The 19815-nt window shown below is 35.8% G+C and overlaps 1 non-coding gene across 1 annotated transcript; it reads right to left on the bottom strand.

The window, feature by feature from the left end:
- Positions 1–266: 266 nt before the first annotated feature.
- On the bottom strand, positions 267–349 carry TRNAL-UAA (transfer RNA leucine (anticodon UAA)). Its single transcript has one exon. It is a non-coding gene; the product is annotated as a tRNA-Leu (tRNA).
- Positions 350–19815: the final 19466 nt, after the last annotated feature.

Raw genomic sequence — 19815 nt, 5'->3', positions numbered from 1 at the left:
TAAAAAGTGAACCCGTATGGCTGCTCTTGCATGCAAAAGTCAGAGGCAAAATTGCCTAAAGCAAATCCCGAATTAAAAAAAATATGGCTGCTCTTGCATGCAAAAGTCGGAGGCAAAATTGCCTATAGCAAATCAAATGAATAAGACAAAATCTGCTAAAAAGTGAACCCGAATGGCTACTCTTGCATGCAAAAGTCAGAGGCAAAATTGCCTACAGCAAATCCCGAATAAAAAAATAAAAACTGCCAGGAGTTAGTAGCTTTGAATGCTGGCTATGGGGTTCGAACCCATGCGCACTTATGTGCAGAAGATCTTAAGTCTTCCCCCTTAACCACTCGGGCAAACCAGCTCTTTTGTTGTGACAGATACAAATATTTTAAATGTTGTAACATATCGAAAAGTATATCTAGCCCAAATAACTCAAAATCAAGGACTCTCCTGCAAAAGTGAGCCACGAAATTGCCTCAGAAATCCCCCAAAATCAGGTAAAATATGACCAATAAATATCCTTTAAGACGAGCATAATTTACCCTGAGAAAACTGTTCATGTTCATGTACAGCTATTAGGTCCATGAATATTTTTGCCCATCGCAAGTCTGACCTATTGCCCTTGATCCCACTCTCATATGATTCTAGACCTTCGATCAAGCATTATGAAAAGATATCTTTGAGACGTCCTTTTCTGCACTGCTAAATCTAATCTTGCTAATGATATCTCCGTTTGGCATCAAAGCTGGACTCACTTTGTTGCCCTGTGATCACCATTAGATCAAAGATCTAAATCACCAACTACGTCTGCCATGTTTAGAATAAAGCATAGTCATTTTTCAATCAACAAGATGAGATTGTCTTGATAATTGATCTCATTATGGATTATGTGTTTTATGGAAGTTGATGAGATATCATCTCCATCTTAAATGTCGTACATTGGCCATAGGCAATGACACGATGGCCCACTAGATCAACCAACTCAATCACCCAATGCACAAAGGATCAACAATGTACAAATTGTTGATACATATAAATACATGATATGGATAGCGTTGCCACCGGAATAAAGAAGTTGATCACCTTTTATCTGTTTAGGGTTAGGGTTGGGTTGTGGGAATGGAGTATGGGTTTAGGATTAGGTTGTGGTTTTGTGTCTGGGGTTTAGAGTTATGGTTCGGGTTTAGAGGTAGGGTCTTGTTTTGATTTCATGGTTTAGAGGTATAGGGTATGGTTTAGGGTTAGGGTTTCTTCGTGGTTTTGTTTAGGGTTAGGGTGTGGTTTAGGGTTTAGGGTTGGGGTCGGGGTTTAGGATTAGGGTCTTGTTTTGCGTTTAGGGTTTAGGGTTAGGGTCTCGTTTTTTGCTTTCGGTTTAGTGTTAGGGTGTGGTTAAGTTTTGTTTTTGGTTTTGTTTGGGTTTAGCGTTAGGGTGTGGTTTAGGGTTAAGGTTTGAGTGTAGTTTTGGATTTATCATTATGGGTTTAGGGCAAAGGTCTTAGTTTTGGGTTCATGGTTAGGAATTGCGGTTTGGGTTTAATGTTATGCTTTTGAGGCAAAAACTTATGAAAATAAATTTGAACACAATTACATGATATATATTATATGGGATTTGCTAGCGTCCATCGTAAGAGGCATTTCGCGGATGGCATGTTGAATGTGAGAGTAGCCACACAGGCTCACTTTTTAGCAGATTTTGTCTTCATTCACTATGTGGCTGCTCTCACATGCAACATGCCATCCACGAAATGCCTTCTGCGATGGACGCTAGCAAATAACATATTATATAAATACATGAAATTGGAACACAATTACATAGAATAAGTTATATATATTTGTGGACCCCGATCCGAGAGAGAGGGGGGGACGAGCCCCCACACGCGAGTCTCAGGATCATCCACGTGAATGGAGAGCTCTACTAAGAAACTCTCAAAAGAAGTACCTCTCACAGCATGAGTGGCGATAAAAGGTGAGATACTTCTCGATTCGGGGACTAGCCCAGATTCGAGGCGTACCTTAAACAAAGAAGAGTCGCCATCCACGGAAGTTGGCCCAGGATCCCATACCATGCTCTGTTGCAACGGATAACCAGAGATATAAAAGAAGGTTCGTGCCTGGTTACGAATTTGGAAGGTCCGAAGAGCACCTCGTCTGCCCAAGTGCAAGCACCTGGTCTCTTATGCCATTTATTATTGATTTTGAAGAGTTTTGGGCGAAAGTCATATGAAATGGGGACATATATCTCCGAGAAGACGTCTATCTAATCATGCATGTCTCGGAGATGATTAATAAGCACACATAAAAGAAAATGAAATAAGTGCCGCCTAAGAATAGCTAGGTTATGAGTGTCATACCTAATTGGTGTCTAAATTCTGGTGTGCAAACACATGCATGCTACAACAAAAGGTATAAGATCTGTACATGAAAGTAAGAAAACATAGCAAAACATACAACACAAATCAACTCTATACATAAATGAACAAGACAAATCCTAAAACTCTAATGCAATACTTGACTCGGACCAAGATGACTGTCCATCCCAGCTGCTCTACGTATCCTGGCCTCGGGAAGAATCAGAGTCAACGTAGTTCGATGTCCTATTCTAAACTACAATGCCTAACCATCTAGAACCGCTATCCTAGGCTCGATCCACTAGACTCGACTGATTTTTAAAGCTTTTTGTACGATTGTTTGAATTCAAGTGAATTGTAATTTTTAGGACTCTCTATATGCCCTAACTAATGCAAGTTGGTTAGCCTTAAGCTAATGCAGGTAGGCCCTACACCCTATGTGTATCTAGGCTGTGCAACCTAATGAAAACCATGGGCTGACTATATGCTTCATAATCTAGCCATCAGTTCGACTAAATGTCTAACCGATCAACTTGAGGCCTCCTAACTCTAGGGACACTCACACGACAGGACACACCATATCAAATACAAATCAAGACAGCATCCTAACTCTAAAACACCCCAAACAGCTAGAACAGACTCCTAACTCTAGGGGAAGATCTTTTTGAAAAGGTTTTGAAGAAGCTTTGTATTTTTGGAGAATTTGAAATGTTTTATTTTTAAAGGTTTGGCTGGACTTGGGATGTGGATCCCAAGCTGCACTACGTACCTCGTGGAAGAGGATCAAGCCAACGTAGTTCGGAACAGATTTCCTAACTACACTCCTAATGACTCAGATTTTTGAGATTTTTGGTTTTTGAAATGTTTTTGTTATTTTTGACACAAGAGGACATAATCCTATCATCATAAGGGGAGGACAGACTCCTGATATCTCGCAAAGGTTGGACAACATCCTATGCTTTGGGGAAAAAAAGACAGAATCACAACTCTACAAGGGTTGGACAGCATCCTATACTTTGCAGGAGTGGATAAGATCATATGACTTGATGAGAGGTTGGACAAAATCCTAACCCCTATGATGATAGGACAGACTCCTGAAACTGAAGGACTGACTCTCTAGCTAAGGAGAGATTCCTATGCTAAGGACTGACTCTGAAATTAGTAATTCTAAGAAGGAGGTGCTAATGAAACAAAGCCTGTTTCCAAATGATTTGAATTTTTTTTTACTGAGACATAGATTGTCTCTTTAAAAATGGGTGGGCTCTAGATGACTCTTTCATTGCCCTTGCAATGAATATGGGAACCTAAGGTCTTAAGGGATATACATCTAAAAGACTGGGCAAGTCTTTCAAATTAAAGAGGGGAGTGCTATTTGGACTGAGCAAGTCCCCTATGGATGGGCTTGGGCTAGCGCCTTCATTGCCCTCTTATGAATAGGGCTATTAATGAATGACTCAAGAAAACTTCTAAAAGACTAAGTTAGTCTCTTCCTTTTTTTTTTAAATAATTCTTTTCTATTATATATATATATATATTTACCATTATTATGCTCCTGTAACCTCATTTCTAAACCAAACTACCAATGATCATCCAAATATATTCATCTCATTTAATTTATGCAATTCAATCCATTAGGTAATATAGTAGAAATCCAAACACTCCTTGAATTTGATTTGTAAGCTAAGAATGTCAACAGAGTCAATTTAGAATTGCAGAGTATAAGAGAAAATCGAGATCAACTTATAAGAACAAAGCATTTCCAAATCAGTTTGTAATCACAGGGCATTTCCACTAATATTTATTTGTAAATACAAATCATGACCTAATCGACTTGCATTCTCAGAATAACCATATCCCTTTAAAAGCCTATGAAATTTCTCATTTGGATCAACTGTTTCTAATCAAAACCATACTCATTCATTCATTGATAACATTCATAATAATTAAATTTTTTTTTACTCTACAGTATTAATAGAATATTACCAATCATCTTAGGATAACTAACAAGGGTATTAAGTTCAAACAAGACCATTTTGAATATTAAATGACTGTTCATCTCATCAAACCAACAACCAATTTTTCGGTTTAGAAAATAAAATCCCAACCATTAGAAAATACACAGACACAGGTTTCAACAGTACATACAGTTTTGGATGCAACAAGTTTTAAATCTTTTATATAATATGGGAAATGGGATTCTAACAGCTCAACCCAATCCAAAAATTATATTCGCCAGTTAACATTTAGACAAAGAAAATCTAGTAACTCCTACGATAGATTTCTATTGTAATGTACAATCCAAGTTTATAAAATGAAAAATCTATTAAGAATAAACATCTAAAACCATGATATAGAGCAATAGACATTACAGGGACCAAGCAGAGAGGACTAAAATGCACACATGACCAAAACTATGAGATGCTAACATTAAAATAATTAATTAATCTGAATCTAATAAACAAGTGCAAGAAATAAGCATCATAGCCACCTGGGAAGTAGGAAGGGATGAAGTCAAATTTTGGCTCAAATTTTGAAATGTCCTAAAAAAAAAAATGGATTTTCAAATCACTCAAATAACAATATATTTTTATTTTACCTAAAACTGCCATCAACTATTGCATCTAAATCCAAATGAAGGACAAACTCCCAATATAAACCTGCTACATACATCCTATAAGAAATGGCCAATAACCTTTCACCCCAAGACACATAGGTTCTCCATTACCTTCGGACAATTAATTGATTCTTATATCCATGACACAGGTGCTGTTGAGAACAAAAAGGTATTGCATGTGTCATATGGAGGATTGGAAGTGTTAGATATCTTCTCAATGTCTTTTATGAAATAGAGGAAGCAAACATTATTTATTACTATAGAGGATAGTAATAATTTTGTTAGATAGATATGTGAAAAATAATTTTGGTGGTCTAAAACAACGGCATATCTAATATGATTCACACCCAAGAATTTAGAAGTATGATGCAACCTCAAATTAATGTACAAGTATAAGTCATTACATGCCTTGCGTAAAATGAAAATCAGGTGCATGGGGATGTCATAGCATTCATTCAGTCACAATTAGTTCTGTGAATTGAGACAAAGGTCTAACATAATCAACTAAAGCTAATATATATATATATATATATATATATATATATATATATATATATATATATGAGGAAACTGTTGGTGAGCTTAAGCTCACCAAACTTATGGTGAGCTAGCTTGCCCAATCACATGGGGGCCCACTTTGTTAGGATGATCTATATATATATATATTTTAACATAACAAATCCCTGTAACACCAAACAATCTATTATCTTATATAATCTTGAAACCAAGTCTCTGCTATTGTCTGAACATGTTCATAACAACAGATTCGAACAACGAATTTAAAATCTCCTAAAAAAATATATTATGAAAAATGAAAATGATGGAATGTCTCTAACAGATTCAATATTTAGAATAACCATTACTATGCTTGACCTTATTACCATGAGCCAACTCCAGTTAAAACTGTATCTCAGATCAAACATAATTTCCTTAACCAAATAATTAGCCTAAAAAATCAAATAACTTTATACAAGATTTTGAATGTATATAATCATGAGGTCTAAGATGTAAGTGCATACGGTTCCAAAGGAGTACTAAAATCCTTTTCTAAAAAACAAGCCAAAAAATAAAATAAAATAAAAATAAAATCTCATCATCAAACAACATAACACACTCTATCTTTTATGGGCTTATGCATTTTTTTTGCAGCTCACATATATATGTAACAGGCGGCAAAGAGAGAATCTCTGAGTAAAGGTTATCTTAGCAGATTTATGCACACATGAATTCTCAATTTACAAAGATAAATGTCCATTCAATCTTTTGATAAAATACAAATGAAGCTGAGGAAATGTTATTATCAGAACATCTGTTGAACTAAAATGTCACAATCTACCCAAACTCACAACTTTTAAGACTTTAAACTTACACAAAATTTGCCCAGGGGATATGTATGATGTCTATACTCTCTAAGCAAAGTAAAAAAAAAATCACACAAAACTCAAATACATTCATCTTTATCACAGAAATTAACGCTTAAGTAGATATCTTATAAATCTTTTATTGAAAGAACATTTCCTTATTATCACAAAATTTCAAAAAAACAAAAAAAACACATCAATAATTAGTAAACTCTTAGAATGACCAGCAAAATTGCATAAATTCAATTTCCAAAATTTATAAAAATCTAAAAATAGCAGATTTATTACTCAATATAAAATTAAACAGATGCACTTACCTTTTTTCAGAACAACTTCTTCAATGATATTTATCACCTTTGGGATCGGTGACTTCCAGAATTTGCAGCATGAGATTAGATCATGACTTATTGCTCAATGCTCCTCACTCTTTCTTTTAAAGAAAACAATATATCTCCATCAAAGAAGCTCAGATCTGAAACTTGAGATGTTAAACCATAGCTCTATGCTCGAATCTAAGGCTTAGATTGAAATGCTGGCTGGCCGGAGCTCCGGTAAGGCTCAGATCCATGGTTGAAATGAACCGAATGACTAAATCTATGATTTGGATCTAGGCATTAGGGTTTAGATCTACGTAGTAGGAGGATATGAAAGGTAGATCTGATATAGGAGAAGACCATATCTGAAGTTTAGGGTTCTAGATCTACGGTTTAAAATTTAGGGATCTAGACTTCAAATGATAGCAGATGATAGTTATAGCAATAGATCTGGTAAAAGCAAAGCAGACTTTGAAGGAAGAAGATTGTTTGGAATTTCGGTCGGAGATCTGACGAGATCTAACGGAGAAGATGACTGGAACACTAGGGTTTGAAGCTAGGATTTAAAAATTTCTAGGGCTCGTGCAACAGAGAGGAGAAGAAGTTAATGAAGAAGGAAAGACAAAGTCATAGTTGGCCGGGGTTTGGCCGGGGTTTGACCGGAGAAGATGATCGGAAGCAAGAAAAAAGGGGAAAATCTCTCGTTCTCTCTCTCTGTGCGAAAATCCTTCTCTTTTTTTTTCTAAAATGAGAGAAAATCAGTATTTATAGGCATTTTTGAGAATTGATAATGGCACCCAGATTGATAAAGCAAGCGAAATTTTGATATGGCGCGCCCGCATTTTTTGTCCTATTCGGCCTAGGTTCGGCCCCATCCAGGATAATCCACCCCCCTTTTGCGAACTTGCACCACGACATTGCTTGACTCGTTCACTAGGTAAACGTGCTCAGATTTCGACGAAATTTTGCAGGGACCTTGGTGGGACCTGAAGCAAGCTTGGGGTGAAATTTGGAACCCTAGTTGGTTGATTTGGTTGGGTTTTGCTCAATCAAGAGAGATTTAGGGCACAGTCAAAATGGGGTGTCTACAATATAATATGGAAATCTAAAGATAATTACATAGCATAAGTTACAGAATACATGGAAATATTAACAGATAATATAAGAAATTAAACATTAAAAAACAAAAATCTGTGTTTTTAGAATCTAGGTTAGCAACCAAACAACATAATATTAAATCCTTGAAAATCGTAATATGTTATTCAAACAATGTACTTTAAAATCCAAATTTAATAATCAATTCTATTCTATATTTTCAGAAAAAAATTTCAGAACTTTAAAATGATGATATCCAAATGGCCCCTAAAAAAACAAAATTTTAACGATTTCCAGTGACTTCCAATCTTCGAAAAAGTCCCAATTATTTCGAACTTTCAATTTTTGGAATGGGATGTTTACGGAATCCCCGATATAAGAAGACATGGATGGCGTAAAAGCAAGACCTCAACAGAAAACTAAAGAGTAACGACAGGGAGCGATTGAGTTTAGTAGTTTCTCATATAAAATTATTGACTCTAGAGATACAGTAATATGGAGAAGACAGAATTGTTTGAAGAAAGTGCAGAGGTTGGATTCCAAATTGGGGATAGAACTTAAGGAATAGTTTGATGAGGATATGAGCCGATCATGAACTAGAAGTTAGGTGATTCCATATGAACCGTTCTTAATCTATACAGGATATCATTTTTTAGGCCATATTTGATTTTCTCCTAAGTAGATATACTACTATAAATGTGAATAAGACATATCTTCCCATGATTTATTGGGACCCACCTTTATGTATAAGTCCCACAAAGTAATACAATCAATGTTAAGGGCACATCGGTCTATAATGGAGTTGCTCTTGAATGTATGTGGGGCACTTGTGATTGGGGCACCATGGTTGGCATGACCCAGACTATTCGTCTTTGATCTATCAAGATGTCCTGGCTAAACCATGGATTGGCCAGACCCTCTATTTAGTGCCTCTAAATTGACAGCCGAAAAATAATGATCTAGAAGTCCTTCAGATGGACGGTTAAAGTTGTTGAAAGAGTGCAAATTTTGATCTAACAGAGGTCGCATTGTGGACCCACAATCATATGCGAAATCTAATCGTTGATCTTGTAGATCATGAGGGAATTGGTGTGATTCTGATTATGACTAAGATAATAGAGTACAAAAATCATTTGCTTACTTTTTCTTGGTAGAAATATAAGTGAGCGTGATTGATGAAGAGGTTGGGATCACCTCAAGGTGGCAAATGGGCCGTGCCGGCCCACGGCATGCTCGGCACGACAAGCTGTGGGTCGTGCCGGCATAGCACAAAACTTATCTTTGAATGAGCTGTGCTGGCAGGGCATGAAGCCACGGGCTGTGCCGGGCTACGCTTGCCGGCACGAACTGGCACGACACATCCACAATGAAAAAAAGTGACTTTGGCGGTGGGAAATCCAAAAATACCCCCCTTAAAGTGAAAAAACGGCTAGTAGAGGGTGTTTTTGGAAATAACCCATTTAAGATCTTAACAAACCGAAAATACCACTCTTAAAGTGAAAAAACGGCTAGTGGGAAGGTATTTTCAGTAATTGCATACTTTAAATTCTTTTATACCAAAAAACCCCCTAATAATAATTTTCGGGGGGTAGTTTAGTAATTTGCATTTTTTTTACAAAAATACCCCCAACAACTAAAACGGCTAGTTTTGGGGGGTATTTTGCAACTTATTATGTTACCAACCTTATGAATATTCCTTGCCTCCCCCTTCATTTCTCACCATCACTTTCGCTCTCTCTAATTACTATCTCTCTCTCTCTCTCTTCCTCTCTAAATATCTCTCCAGTAAACTTCTCTCTCTAATCCTTTATTTCTCACTTCGATTGGCGATTAAGAAGAAGAGAGAGGCGCTCAACAACTTACGTAATTTCGTGGGCGATTCAAGTCAGTTGATTACAAAAGTTGGGGTATTTAGCCTTTATTTTTTAAATCTACTTCAAGCTTATCTTTATTTATTTGTTTTTAATGGCTGGTTCACACAACTACTTTTTCCTGGCCATGGCCTTGATGATCGTTGCGGAAGCTCTGATTTCAAAACATTTCACTTGTTGAATCGTTTAACCAGACACGTAATCATGCTAAAAACCGCAATCTAAACCACAATCTGATCGAATGGAAGATAATTGGAAACCCTGAGGGGGTTTGTACGTACAGCACGAGGGAGTTTGCAACGGTACACCCGTTAGATCTTAGTCCGAAGAAGATGGATGTGTGAGACTGAGGGATGGAAGGAAAGATGCCAGAGGGAGAAGAAGAAGAGGGAGGAGAGAGTACTACGTGTGTGTAGAGAATGAGCCATAAGCTCACTTATATAGAGAGAGGAAACTTGATAATTCCCAAATTACCCCCAAAATCTCTACACTCTCATGGGCAAACAAATAGCCCTCCCTCTTCAACTTTATTACAGCCGTGCCATTAGTTATGTAAAATACCAAAATACCCTCAAGGCATAATGATAATTACCAACTTGCCTAACCCAAAAGGCAGTCAAATCAACGGCACAAAGCTAACCCTTTACCAATCCTAACCATCCACAACTGATCTCAAATACTGAAACCTAATAGGTGAGACCTCAGAGACTAATAATCTCCTCAACGAGAGCATCGTACCAAATCTCCATCCGACCAAAACATAAACATCACAATCACATCTAGCCTGCCCTAGACCCACACAATATACACCGAGATGAACTGCTCAAATCCTAAAGAGCCCCCATCCACCTCAGCACGCACTTGTTCATTTGTCAAACCAACTGACGTTTTGCAAAACCATTTTTCAAAATAAACATATTTAATTATATAAATAGATTTAGAAAATAATTTATAAAATGATCGATAAAACCCGATAAAAATGCCGCGGCCGATAAAGAGAAACAGGTGCACGCCATAGCCCAGCCATAGTATAAATATCACGGGATCTTCCCAGACCACATATGCTATTCCATATCGGTCCAACTGCTTTCCCAGCAATGCGCCAGTAGGTTGAATCGATCACAACCGCATGTTAGCGTGTCAAAGTAGCGAACATTAGACTTCAACTTCCTAGCAAAGCGAAGGGTGCCTGAGTGCACAAGAGTTACCTACGAAACTGGCTCCTCACAAACGGTGTTAGGTAAAAGGGATTAATCTTGCATCTGTAGGTAGTGGTCTCTAGCACGTGTCGCACCCAGTGCACATGCCTGGGATAAATCTTGAAAGCACATAGCAATCTGGAACTAGATATATCGTTGTGGACCCCGATCCTGAGAGGCGGCGTGGAAACGAGTCTCCCGTCGGTCCTCTTGATATAAGAGATACCTCTTGATCCGGAGCCAGGGCTCGAAACCAAGACGTACCTAAAATAACTCAGAGTCGCCATCCATGGATAGGCCATGGAACCAAAAACAAATGCCCTGTTTGCAATGGATTACTAGAAACAATTGGGTCCGTGCCTGATTACGAGTTGGGAAGGTGTTAGGCATCCAACTCGCCCGAGCGCACTCGGTCTCTTATGCCATATTTTATTAACTTTGAAGAGTTTTGGGCGAAAATCATGTGAAATGGGAACAATTATCCCCGAAAAAATGTCTATCTAAACATGGATGACCCGGGAATGGGCAAAAGAAAAATAAAACATCCAACTCCTAAAGAGAATTGATATCAGAACCATCTGACATTGGAAAGAACCCTAGAATCCTCTGTCTCTCAAAGAGGCGAAGGAAACTAAAGCCAATCCAATACCAGGTAATCCTGCTACCTATCTCCACACATCACATATAACATCCATGCTTAAAAAAGTTGGAAACAGTATCATCTGTCATTAGCCTGTGGACTCCGATCCCGAGAGGCGGCGATGAAACGAGTCTCCCGTTGGTCCTTTGGATCTTCACATGAAGGAGAGCTCTGCCAAGGAACTCTTGAAATAAAACGCCATATGACGATATAAGAGATACCTCTTGATCTAGAGCCAGGGCTCGAAACCAAGACGTACCTAAAATAACTTAGAGTCGCCATCCATGGATACGCTATGGAACAAAAAATAAATGCTTTGTTTAAAATAGATCACCAGAAACAATTGGTCCGTGCCTGATTACGAGTTGGGAAGGTGTTAGCATCCAACTCGCCCGAGCGCACTCGATCTCTTATGCCATATTTTATTAACTTTGAAGAGTTTTGGGCGAAAATCATGTGAAATGGGAACAAATATCACCGAGAAAATGTCTACCTAAACATGGATGACCCGGGGATGGGCAAAAGAAAAATAAAACATCCAATTCCTAAAGAGAATTGATATTAGAACCATCTGATATTGGAAGGAACCCCTGAATCCTCCGTCTCTCAAAGAGGCGAAGGAAACTAAAGCCAATCTAATACCAGGTAATCCTGCTACCTATCTCCACACATCACATCTAACATCCATGCTTAAAAAGAGTTGGAAACAGTATCATCTATCATTAGAATTAACACTAGAATCCACCATCTCTCAAAGAGGTAGAGAAGACTAATGTCTATCCAATAACAGAAAATCCTACTACCAGTCTCTATACATCCCATCTAATCCTAACTCATCAAATCTAAGAAAGCGGTAAACAAACACATGCACATCTACAGCTAAGCAGATAATATCAATGATGATAAAGAGCAGATAATGATGGGGTAAGATAAGCAAGAAAATAAAATAAGTAAGTAAATGAGATATGATAAGCAGCAAAAGCAGTAAATAACTACAGCTAAACAAATATATGATAGACAAGTAAATCAGACAAAATTAAGAAGTAAATGAAATAAAACTAAGCATGTAAACACTACAGCTAAACACATATATGATAGACAAGTAAATCAGACAAAATGAACAAGTAAATGAAGTAATGCTAAGCATGTAAACACTACAGCTAAAAATACAAGAGAACAAGTAAAACTACGCAAGAAGAATATCTAAAGAGAATAAACAATGAAGATAAGAAAAGAAAACACACCAACATGTCCCTATGCAATGGATAATGCCGAATAACATGCTCAAATCCCAAAATGCTAACAACAAATCCTAAAACTCTAAATATTTTTGCCCGAATCTTAGACGACCTTATATCCATCCAAGCCGCCTACGTATCCCCGCTTCTACAGGAATCAAAGCCCTTAGTTCTTGCGTGCCTATTCTAAACTATGATGCTTAACACATCTAGGACCGTTATCCTAGACTCGATCAACTAGACTCGACTAATTGTTAAAGCTTCTTGAGCAATTATTTAAGTTCAAGTGAACTGTAACTTTTAGGACTCCCTATATGCCCTAACTAAATGCAAGTTTAACGCTAAACTAATACAGGTGGGACCTACATCCTATGTGCTACTAGGCTGTAATCCTAAGGAAAAGATAAGCTATATAACGCATCCTATTCTAGTCATCAGTCGGTAATGTGGATCGCCAACTGACCGGACAGAGGCGAGGACAGACTCATAGCTAGGACAGACTCCTAACTCTAACACAAACACACAACAACCAGAACACTCTATCTAGGACAAACTCCTAACTTTAGAGGAAGATCTTTTTAAAAACAAGGTTTTAAAGTTGTTTGAATGAATTTTTAAAGATTTACCAAGTTCTATATACAAAGTTTGGCTGGACTTGGGAAAAATATCCCAAGCTGTCTACGTACCTTGTGGAAGAGGATCAAGCCAACGTAGTTCGGAAACAAACTTTTCCTAGTACACTCTACTAAAATCTTGACTTTTGAAATGTTTCAATGGTTTTGGATTTTAAATTTCTAATATTTTTGGATTTTAAAAAATATTTTTCAACCAAACAAAACAGCACACTAGGGCCAAACCCTAAGGCTAAAAGGGGAAACCTCTAAACAAGTAAACTCACTAAAAGTGAAATGATCCCAAAACGAGTAAACTAATGTCTCAAAAATATGGAAAAGCAAGATCCCAAATAGATAAAAGCTCTAACAAGACATAAGGTAGTCTCTATGGAAAAATGGGGGTATCTATGCTAATAGGCAGACTCCTATCTAAAGAATAAACTACTAAATCAAAGGATAAACTTCTAAACTAGAGGATAAACTCCTAAACAAGTACCACTAAAGAGGGGGTGCAAGTGAGTCATAGACTCTCTAATGACGCTACCAAAATAGGATCAAATAAGTCAAAGAATGCTTCCTAGAAGAAGAGAGACAAGGGTGCTAGTGAGACGAGCAAGTCTCCTAGATACTGAGGTGGGCTCCAAGTAACCCTATCATCGCCCTAGCAATGATAAATAGGGGTATATGCAACTAACAAGACTAGGTTAGTCTTCAACTTAATAAGGGGTGCAACTTGTGAGACTTAGGTAGTCTCCTAATGTAACTCACTAATAAGACCACAATGGTCTCCTAAATGGAAGACTCTAGATGACTTTTTCATTGCCCTTGCAATGAATGAGTTTTTACAGCCTAAGGTACCTAAAAAGATAAGAGGTCTCTACCTAAAGAAGAGAAAAGAAGAGGGAAGAGAGCACTACCATGTCCAGGTAGGTCCCTTACTATGAGAAAATGGTGTAACCATCAATAGAGCACTACAAGCATCCCAAATACTTTTTAGCAAAGTAGATTTTACTTCACCTGTGCAAATAAGTATTTTAACTACACAAATGAATAACACAAACACACTGAAAATTATATGATGAAAACTTAACAATTATATGCATCAATACACTTCCAAATTTGATGCTACTATGAAAATTAAACAATGAAGCTACTAGCATATAGTCTTGGTATACAAACAACTATTTAAAATCATCTACTACATACAAAGATTAAATATGGGGTAAGACATACAATCAATTCGTAACCATCTGCAATATATACAAAACATGAAACCTGCAACTACATCTTATTCATCTTTCATCCATCCAAACATAAATCATTGTTTTCATCTAAGGCTTCAAAATGAGTATACAATCAACACAGAAATAGAAACTAAGAACAATACAAGCAGAATTTGCAGGAAATAGAGCCTGAAGAAACAAACCAGATCGAATTAATGGTTACATGTCATTTCGACAACTGACATTATTAAAGATTTAAATCTCCAAGCAGTCATAAGAAGACTACTTACCAAATCATTTAATGCTTATGTTTAAACCTCCATAGTTCTAAAAATTTCTTACAAAGATATTCAGCAGCCATGTAGTAAAAAAAAACATTATCACAGGTCGAGTCCATTATTTTTTTTACATTTTATCAAAAGAAAATATAGACAAGTAAATCATGAACAACTGACATTAATTCACATGTACCAATAATCATCAGCACATAAACATCCATACTATGCATACATCCAAACAGAGTTCACATAATATTATTCTTCATATACTAACAAGAATATAATAAAACAGGTATGAGGATTATTCTATAATGGAGCTAAAATAATTTCATATAACTTGACAAAAGGAAAAATTAAATAGACTGTATACCTATTATTATATAGTTAAACCAATGTTCTTTCCCATAGACCACCATGAAAACAACAGATAGTATGAATTCAAAACAATTGTGCACTATGGAAAATGCTTACCATGCCTTATGCTAACCTCTATTATTATTTCTATGGAAAATGCTTACCATGCCTTATGCTAACCTCTATTATTATTTCTTTGCTTCAGTCCCACTCGTTTTTAACATGCTCTCATCAATTTTATCAATAATCAGATATGAATCACTTATGCTCATTCTTTTCCTTTATAAAGTTCTAATAGGAATAGTGTTTGAACTAACACATGACCTTAATATACAATATTATTCTATTTTTTTTAGCATCCACAAACTAAACTAAAAATGAAGACAAATATTCAGAAAATAACCTATTGATACTTATTTTCTTTTCTAAACCCTTAAGCAAAATGAAGACCTGATCACATTCAAGAGCACTACCTTTGAATTTTAGAAACAGACAATACAGGTTCAATCCAACATTCCATATTGTATTTTATTTACTTTTATTTTTTAACTTCATGAAGACAGCAATTTGAATAGGTTAAAATTTCAATATGCTTATGTATACTAAGATAATAAAGATGCATAGGATGTGAAAAGTGACATTAAATAGTGAACATACAAGGCCTTACGATAATACTACTAAATTGAAGCAAATACATTATATCTTTCAACACTTCATCACTATACAACACTACAAAACAGTTCAATTTAAACCTTGAATCATAAAGGAACGTCACCTGGAATTTCAACGAATAAAAGCTAAGAGATAGAAAACAGAGTTCTCATTTCTAAAGAATTGTACCATCACACACACACACACACACACACACACACACACACACACACACCTATAAACTCACACACATACTCACAGACACCTATAAGCTCATACACATATACACACCCTCACTCATATACATACACACACACACACATGTATACACATACACACTCACATACGCACTCACATTCAGACACACATGCACATCAAAATATCTTTCAAAACATATGAAACAGTGCAAATCCCTCAATAGAATATAAAATATGAATAATTTAATCCTAAAATTCTCCAAAATAGAGTATATCCTTTAATTAACACAATCATATAGCATATTCTACTGCAAGACATGAAAGGCATCCAAAAAGAAACTGCAACCGAACAAATTCTAAAAAAAATGAATATGCACATACATCTCCCGGACATTATGCAAATGGCGTATAATTATTCCGATACACATAAACAAACAAGACTTTAAGCATGCAAGAATCAATAACTACTCATCCTATGGTAGGGTGAACTGTAATTCAGACATACATAGTATTGAACTACTAGGAAGCATTGGACAAAAGAGTTTGAATATGTCATTCATAATATCTTGAATCCAACTAAAAGAACAGATAACAATATAATATACTAGCATTTATAAAAACCATATTCCCTAAAGAGAAAAAAACAAAAATATTATATTGACTCATGTATTTGATTTACACACAATTCACTCACATCAGTAGATGATTATAGGGTTGGGAATTATAGTCCAATAAGGATAAAATTTTAACAATCCTGTACTACACATTTCACCCAGGGGTACTAAAGCTAAAGAGAAAATACATGTGTGACTCAAAACCAAACTGACGATCATAGTCATGAAGCCCTGCTAATGCAGTTCTAAACCCTTGAATCATAGAAAGAAAAAGAGTCGCAAACGACAAACTTTAACACTTAGCTCACAACCTTTTTAAGGGATTAACAAAAATAAATGTATCATTTGACAAACCTTTTGACAATCAATGCAAATTTATAACCACAGACTTAATTTCTATCATCTTTCAGACATATTTGCACAGCATGACATAAATAACTAAAAAAAAATAAATCAAAGTTCTTTTCTTTAAGATTCATTTGACCCTTAAATTCTTCTATGACACTAAGATTTAAGCTCATTATGTTCATTCTTATACTTAAAGTTTGTTTTTCTCTGTTCATTTATATAGATGCAACTCATTCAGTTAACCAAACATTTCTATCTTGTACAAAATCCAATGATTTCTTAGAAAACTCATCCTAAAATCTGCTTTGGATTCGGAATGCTCAAATTCTCTTGTATAAATTTTCAGCATAAATTAGAGTCTTATGCTAGAATCTAAACATTACGATCAAAGAATTACACTTTCTAACACAAATTAATGTCCAGGCATATAATCTAAGCATCAAATACTTTTCAACACCAATAATCAGAACACAATCAATATAGAACCCTAGAATTCAATATTTAAGCATCATTTTCCCTCTTTTTCATCGTTTGAGCAATTTGACCACAAACAAGAATGTCAAAATCAAATACAAAAGGTATTTCCTTTTCCAAACACTCAATTTCATTTAGATCATATAAAATCCGAAGTGATTTCAAAATCCATACATAACAGAGCACGCATCATATTCAATCAGTCAATCGAAACTCAAGCAAGCTAAACATAAGATCTGTTCTAGACGTCTTAGGTCAAAGTTGCACAAACAAAGCATAAAAATCTGATCAATTAAAACATAAACTTTCAAGATCAAGACAAAAACAAAGTTAAAATCGAAATAGGATTATAGATCACATCAATTTGACTTCGATCTGAGTTATAACTTAGACATTTTTGTTCACTACCTACTTTAAAAAGAAATACCAAAGGAATTCATTCAGAAACCATAAGATCAACACCATACCTTAATGATTTAGCTTTTCCTTTTAATTTTTCAGCTCTGATCTTGTTCTTACTCTACTGAAATTAAATCTCAAGGAAGAAAAGAAGAAGAATACATCAATTTAATGAGGAATTTCAGCTAGAACCTTGGCAGATTTGGTTGAAGAGGAAGATCAATACAAAGCTAGGGTTTCTTCTAATCTCTTGCTATCTCTCTTTTTCTTACTTCGCACAGATTTAAGGTTTTGTGAATCAAAACTTCAGGAAATACAGATCGAAGAAGAAAATGAAAATCCTTAGGGTTTCTAAAAAATATTTCTTTGTTTCCTCTAACCAACGAAAATAGGAGAACCCTAATTTTCGTCTGTCTGTCTGCTCAAAGAAACCCCATCTCATCTATTTATAGCCTCTTTTAGAAAACTCTTACCCCCCTTAAATTTCAAATACAACCCCTGTTTGTGTGTTTTAGTCTTATTTTAATAATAGTAGGTGGTCCACAAAAGAAAGAATTTTAATGAAAATTAAGAGGAAATCGTACCCCTTTATGTTACTTGGGAACATCCCATACACTGCAACATACATTAACTGGATCACCCTTAAATTGGATAAACTACCCCCCTTCTGCTACACTGTGCATACACTATCTCACTGTAGACACCCCCATTTTGCCACGCTTTAAAAAACTAAAGGTTTGTTTAGTCTGTGTAAGTCATCTGCATTAGGTTAGGCATTCATGCATTTTAAGGTAAATTTCACCTCATTTTAGGTATTTTAAAGTTGATTCGCAATCCCGAATGTCTCTAGACGATGATAATTCAAGTTTCCAATCAAGTGAGAAAACCCGCTATTTTTGGAGTTTCTCAAGGTTTCCTCTATTTTTGCACCTCAGGGATATTTTTGGTCATTTCCCATGTGTCTGAGATTATCTCGAAGGTATGTCTGAGAAATTATAAATGATTTCAAGTGTTTTAAGAAACTTGCTATTTTTTGAATTTCTCAGGATTTTATCTAATTTTATCAATTTTTGCACCATAGGGGTAATTTGGTCATTTCCAATGTATCTCATTTGATCCCCGAGTTGTGTCTGATAAATCTTGAGTAATTTCATAAATTTTTGAAAAACCTGCTAAATTTAGAATTTCTCAGGGGTTTTACTTTCCTTGAAAATTTTGTGTGTTGAGGGCATTTTGGGCATTTTCAGGGGATGCCAAGTGGTCCTGTTTGATATCGCTCACCAAGAGAAGTGGACTTGAAAACTTTTTATTTTTGAAGTTTTTTCATGAAAACTTTTCATTTTTAACTTTCCCCTTAAGGGTGATCCAATTTGAAGGTATTTTGGTCACTTTTAGGTGCGTATTGGTCAAATAGGGGTATTTTGGTCAAAAAAATTATTTTTTCTAAAGAGGGTGGTTCAACCATGTGTTGGGGGTGCACCATAAATGTCATATGGGTTGGCTTCCTTCAAATAAAATTCGAATTTAATTAGTTTTATTGAATTTTTATTAAAAAAGCCTAAAATACCATTGAAAAAGCCCATTGGATAAAGCCCAAATGGGGTCGGCCCATGTGGACCCACCCATGTGGGTCGGCCACATGGAGTGGGCGCCCCACATGGTGAGCTCACATTATGGGATGTCCTACTTTGGTTGGGAGGTTACTTTATTTTTAAAAAAAAGAAAAAGAAAAAGAAAAAGAAAGAAAGAAAGAGAAAGAGAGTGGTTGCTTATAAGAAGGTTTAAAAAAAAAGCAATATGGAATATTCTTTAATGAAAATAGAATGCCTTGGCTTCCAAGAAATCAAAACTAGAAACTAATCTAATTTGGAAACTAAAGGGAAAGAAAGCTCAGGGAGAAAAATTAGAAATTAACTAAAGGTAGGAGTCTTCATATTAGAAACTACTAATCATTTTCCAACCCTAACTTTTTTTATATAAATACCACAAATCAAC

The sequence above is a fragment of the Tasmannia lanceolata genome, unplaced genomic scaffold, assembly GCF_043159265.1.
Source record: "Tasmannia lanceolata isolate RefF3 unplaced genomic scaffold, GAP_Taslan_0.1 ptg000037l, whole genome shotgun sequence".
In the NCBI taxonomy this organism is placed as follows: Eukaryota; Viridiplantae; Streptophyta; class Magnoliopsida; order Canellales; family Winteraceae; genus Tasmannia; species Tasmannia lanceolata.
Note: the sequence above shows the minus strand (reverse complement) of the source record. Positions and strands in the feature narration are given on the sequence as shown.